The following is a 6,361-nucleotide window of genomic DNA, read 5'->3' as shown; positions in this document are numbered from 1 at the left end:
AAAAATTAAAAAAAATAGTAATAAAATAAATTTCCCCACAATTCACTATCGCTCAATTCTGTAAGTGTTCTAATTTACTATCGCTGTTTTCTAGCTGATCTAAAGCCACTTTTGACGTAAAGGGACACTTTTTGGTTGCTATGGACAATCTCCAGTTTCCAGGCAGAAAGAACAGTGTATATCATATAAAACTGCATGCAGGGCATGGGCCAAAGCACTGGGGACAAAAGGGATGTGAAATCATTTCATACAGTACTGTAATCTGTAATGTGTTATGATTTTTACTTTTTTTTTAATTTGCCGCCAGGCTCTGCCCCCGTGCGTCGCGCCGCTCGCAGGGAACGGAGCCTGGCACGGAGAGGCTTCGGAGGAGGACGGAACACCCTCGGACACTGCGGGGGACATCGCAGGATCCCGGGGACAAGGTAAGTAACGCCGCCCCAGGATCCTGCAATGCGATCCCGAGTGTGGCTCGGGGTTACCGCTAATGGGACTGAATTTTAACCCAGAGCCACACTCGGGAAAACCGCCAGAGAACACTCGAGTATGTGTATCTCTGCTCCGACGAGAGTCGAGATACACATACCCGAGTGTTCTCGGCTTTTTTCGGTGCCGCTCACAGTCACGCCCACTCCCGCCCTATGATGGACATAACACAGGTCCAAGGGGCGGGACTGGGCGTGACGGCGGCGCCGAAAAAAGCCGAGAACACTCGGGTATGTGTATCTCGGTTCCGACGAATCCCTGCAGTCTCTGCGCCATATTTGAATCTACCCACGGCTGTGTATGTCGGTGGCAACCGCGGCGCTCCGATGACACAAAATCGGCAGGGATCGGCCTATAACACGCACCCACAATTTTCCCCTGATTTTCAGAGGAAAAAAGTGCGTGTTATATGCCGATAAATACGGTAAATGCTGTAGATCCACCGCTGTGACTTGCTAGAGACTTGTCACGCAAATTTTCTACAAATTGGAAAAGTGTCAACTAGAACTTGTGCTTTAAGTGCTCTGCAAGTGTAAGACTTGCCAGTGAAAATGTGCAGAAAGTTAAAAGACTTACAATTCAACACAGGCACAAATTTGTGGCAAGTATTCCTTGCTATCTGGGTGAAGGTAGGGCAATGCTGTGTTGCAGCAGAGTAATGCAATTCTAGAAATATGAGAGACCATCACTGTAGCACAAGGAATTTCTTGGTAGAGACTGGGTGGCACTGACAATGAAGCAGTCAGCTCTCCTCAGTCCCATAAATAAATGCATTAGGCTTGATTTAGAAAACTTTAATGCAAGGATAAATGCCCATTAACAAAAAGCCTATAGATATCAATAAGACCCTCACCGTGCCACATCCTCAAAATAGAAAAGCGAATTGGAACAAAACTCCCTATCTGACAGGTGCAGCAGTGGGGACAGAGCACGATTGCACTGATAACAGAGTGTTCTATGGACACTCCGGTCTCAATGCACCTCCCCCAAACTCATACCTGTCCATATATGACAGATATATGAATCTGTCACAAACAACAAAATTTGTCATGTGGAGGCACGTCGGAATTCCAAAATGGGTTTTAGATGGTGGTTTAACTTTCCTGCATATTTTTGTATGACTCCCCCCCCCCCAATAATGTTGGCTTTATAAAAATGATTTGTCCTATTCCATATTCTTTTATTTGAGATATACTGCACAACATGCAAGGAAAGCTAGTAATTCCTGTTCCAGATTTCTATTAATCAGTAGGTTTGGGCATTGGCCCAAACTTGTCTTGCATACACACGGCACACAATTAATTGTTGGTCAACAATCACGAACGTAGTGACATACTACGTGGTTATTCAGCTCTTTAGCGCTACCCTTTGGCTCCTTTTGCTAATTTCGTGTTAGTAGAAGTTTGGTGAGTGTTGATTCGTGCTTTTCATTTCGCACTTTTCATTTCGCGCTTTTCAGTTAGTTTCTGAACGGCCGTTCGTCAACCAGACATGTTGCGGAATCAGAGGAGATAACATGTTATTTATTATTGGCCTTGGAATTATTGCTTTGACATATTTTTTTGGTTGAATAATGATTTCATTTGGTATATTTTCTATATTTCTGGATGCATAGAATGCACTTTTTGGTTAAGTTCTATTGGCAGATAGCATGTCTAATTATATTTGTTTTCTTTTTTTAATGCACAATAAAAACATTGTGTAGAATAATACTTGGCTATGTGTTTTACTTCAAATGACAGTTTGGGAGTAGTCAGTTACATTTTAAAAAACACAATGTAAAATTGATAAGGGACACCAACATAGTTGTATCTTTGCTCTTAAAAACTACAGGATAATGGTGTTATCAAGTGTTAAGGTAACTTGCCCAAATAAAAAAAAAAAAAGCATAATAATATTATCCTTGAAAAAAAAAACCCTTTGAAAATTCGTTTGCAATAACTCCATCAGTATCACCAGCAAAGCAGCTTCATCATTATCCCATTAAAGAAGAAGAGAATTGTGCTCTGCATTTCGAGATTTCATAATTTGCCACGTTATGAATGTTAATTCTTCATTACAAACGCTAGGTTACAAGACCAACCGCTTCTGGCTTGTCCTTGCTTCTGAGCATGCGTGTTTGTACATTGGACTTTTGTCCAACGGACTTGTGTACACACACTCGGAAAATCCGACAACACACATTTGTCCGCGGAAAATTTTAAAACCTGCCATCCAAACATTTTTCCGCGGAAAATCAGACAACAATTCTCTGATGGAGCATACACACGGTCGGATTTACCGCCAACAGCCTGTCATCGAACATTTCCCGTTGGCAAGTCTGATCGTGTGTACGAGGCTTAAGTATGCACATTATCGACTTTATATCATAGATCTTTGCCCAGATGAAACTTCCCCATAGCATCGCTTCTCGGCCTTTTGGCTAAGATCAAGTGTAGTATCTGTTCTTATCAGTTTAATATCTGATACGTCCCCTATCTGGGGACCATATATTAAATGGATTTTTAGAACAGGGAGATGGAAGAAGAGCTTGCTCTGTCCACTCCACGCATCGACCTGGTATTGCAGTACCTCCAGGACCAGTGCACAAAAAAAAAAAGAAACTTCACCATAGCAGTATGAGTATGTACATAGTGTAATCAAACAAAAATACTGAAGTCGTAAATTACAGTGCTGTTGCTGGTATTGTTCTAGGGTCATCAGGGCAGAGGTCCCTGGCACAGGAGAGATTTACATTTACATAAGAAAGTGTAATGCCGCATACACACAAGCGGATTTCTCGTCGGAAAAAGATATGATGGCTTTTCCGACGGGATTCCGCTCAAGTTTACCTTGCATACACACGGTCAAGCAAAAGTTCGCTGAAATTACGACCGTCAAGAACGTGGTGACGTACAACACTATGATGAGCCGAGAAAATGAAGTTCAATGCTTCCAAGCATGCGTCGAATTGTTTCCAAGCATGCGTAGGGATTTTGACGTCAGAATTGCCACAGACGCATTTTCGGATAGGAACTTTTCCTGACCGAAAAATAGAGAACATGCTCTCAATCTTTTGCTGGCTGGAATTCCGCCAGCAAAAGACAGATGGAGCATACACACGGTCGCATTTTCTGCCGAAAATCTCTCATCGGTCTTTTGCGGGATGAAATTCTGATCGTGTGTACGCGGCATTAGTGCTAAGGTTACCAGGATGGTTAGTGTGGGGGGGGGGGGCTTTGCTTTCTTTGTCAATGACGCCATCCCTAATCTTCCAGGCGTGAGAGCTTATGTACTGACAAAATGGGTACGCTGATTATGACCATACCAAGTTTCTCAGCAACTGAAATATTTACAATATGCTCCTTGTGATCTGCTTGTGCAATAGACACTGGTTCTACCAGCTCATATCTCAGACATTAGAATGAATGTGTTTCCCTATGCCAGTCCTAACTGAACGCCTCAGGAGATTTCACTCAGCACTCGTGCCAAGCATTGTCTATAGAAAAAGCAGAAACAATTAAGGTGAGAACTCTTGCATGCAAATTTTATTCCTCACAGTCCCGTATCTTAAAAGCAGTGAAAGCTGAAGCAAACATTTTAGCTCCAGGCATGATAAAACTATTTCATGAAGTGCGCAGTGTTCTTAGACATGGATTTCCAGACAGTTGTAGATAAATGTTCATGAATACAATATACAATACTAACCAATATGCCTAACTAATGCAATTACAAACATGTATTATGTCCTCTTAGGAACCATAGCAATATTTTACTCATCATAAGGCCTATTTTACACCGGGGGAACTACAGGGTACACCTGTGTGAGAGCTGTGTCTGCCTGCATGGGGATACACAGGTGTCCCATACATCCCCTGCAGTCAATGTCAACCTCTCAATGTCAATTGAGATGCAGTAACTGTATGGACACAGTCGGTGCTGCCAAATCTGACATCAGTGCAGGTGCCCAGCCCCAAACATACAGAACTGTCTGACTGAATGTCAAATTCAATTGACATGAATGGGACTGTCTGCATGGCGATGCACAGAACACCTCTGCATCTCTGTGCATGCAAACACAGCCTTTGCACAGATGTACGCTGTAGTACACCAATGTAAACTAGACCTTATAATATAATTATAATATAATTAAGGGGGAAAATCTTCAGGTCTGTAAGTGGTTAACTACTTCAGCCCCAGAAGGATTTGCCCCCGTTCTTGACCAGGCCATTTTTTGCGATACGGCACTGCGTCGCTTTAACTGACAATTGCGCAATAGTGCGACATTGTACCCAAATAAAATTTATGTCCTTTTTTCCCCACAAATAGAGCTTTCGTTTGGTGATATTTAATCACCTCTGCGGTTTTTTCATTTTTTGCGCTATAAACAAAAAAAGAGCCACAATTTTGAAAAAAACACAATATTTTGTATTTTTTGCTTTAATAAATATCCCCCCAAAAATATTAAAAAAAACAAATTTCTTCCTCAGTTTAGGCCAATATGTATTCTTCTACATATTTTTGGTAAAAAAATTTGCGCAACTGTGCCAACCTGCCGCAGCATAACTGCAGCGGCTGGTCGGCTAGCGGTTATACAAAAAAGCAAACATTTATTTTATTGCAGCTTACCAATTCTTAGATGTGATGGCTGCATTAGTATTTCCTTTTTTTTAGATGTTCTTTCTTTTATTTTTCTGTTGTTTTTCAAAAGAACAAGCTCTCTTGAAGATGTATCAGTTACAGAGATGAGACAAACCATTTACCAATGACAGAGGTGCTTACAATAATCAGGTTTTATTTATTTATGTAAAATCTTTATCCCAAAATGAAAAACTATTGCTGTAACTGCTTAAAAGTGTTAGCTGGAGTTTGAGATGAACTTTTTAGTGTATCTAAATTGGCTCATTCATCTAACACTTACTATTCCAAGGACTGCCCCATCATTCATCTTGCAGGTTTCCCTCATTTCCCCTTCACTGTTTTTGCTGTTCAGTCTTGACTGTGCCTACCCAGATGGTTCAGGCCTAGCACAGCCGCTCATCGTGCACACTGGCAGTATAGCTCCTGTATTGTTAGATGAATTCTCATTGCTGCCAACTGCTATACTAGCTGTTTTATGCCATTTATGCCTAATGCCGCGTACACACGGGCGGACTTTTCGACCAGACTGGTCCGACGGACTTTCCGACGGACTTTCGATGGACTTTTGAACGAACGGATTTGCCTACACGCGATCACACCAAAGTCCGATGGATTCGTACGTGATAACGTACGACTGGACTAAAATAAGGAAGTTGATAGCCAGTAGCCAATAGCTGCCCAAGCGTGGGTTTTTGTCCGCCGGACTACAATACAGACAAGCGCATTTTCCGACCGGACTCGAGTCCGTCGGAAAGATTTGAAGCATGATTCAAATCTAAAGTCCGTCAGATTTTCGACTGGAAAAGTCCGCTGAAGGTCCGATGAAGCCCACACACTATCGGATTGTCCGCCGGACTCGGTCCGTCGGACCAGTCCGGTCGAAAAGTCCCCTCGTGTGTACGCTGCATAACTCTCGCTGTTAGCTATTTTGTATGGTGGACTGGGTTACCCCAATTGCCAACTTATTTGTACTTGCTTGGTTATCAATTTTACAGAGTAATAATACATTGGGGCTGATTTACTAAAGGCAACTTCACTCTTCACTACAGGTGCACTGCAAGTGCCCTTGAAAGTGCACTTGGAAGTGCAGTCACTGTAAATCTGAGGGGAAGATCTGAAATGAGGGGAAGCTCTGCTGATTTTATTATCCAATCATGTACAAGCAAAAATGCTGTTTTTTATTCTCCTCGCATGTCCCCCACGGATCTACAGCGACTGCACTTCCAAGTGCACTTTCAAGTGTACTTGCAGTGTA

At 42.3% G+C, this 6,361-nt stretch overlaps 1 non-coding gene across 1 annotated transcript; it reads left to right on the top strand.

Annotated features, from left to right (window-relative positions):
• Window positions 1-2,888: 2,888 nt before the first annotated feature.
• On the top strand, window positions 2,889-3,079 carry LOC141113133 (U2 spliceosomal RNA). The gene has a single exon (XR_012236744.1). It is a non-coding gene; the product is annotated as a U2 spliceosomal RNA (small nuclear RNA).
• The last annotated feature ends 3,282 nt before the right edge of the window (window positions 3,080-6,361 follow it).

The sequence above is a fragment of the Aquarana catesbeiana genome, linkage group LG11, assembly GCF_042186555.1.
Source record: "Aquarana catesbeiana isolate 2022-GZ linkage group LG11, ASM4218655v1, whole genome shotgun sequence".
NCBI classification, from domain to species: Eukaryota; Metazoa; Chordata; class Amphibia; order Anura; family Ranidae; genus Aquarana; species Aquarana catesbeiana.
The sequence above is the reverse complement of the archived record's forward strand: the minus strand, read 5'-3'. Positions and strand labels throughout refer to the sequence as shown.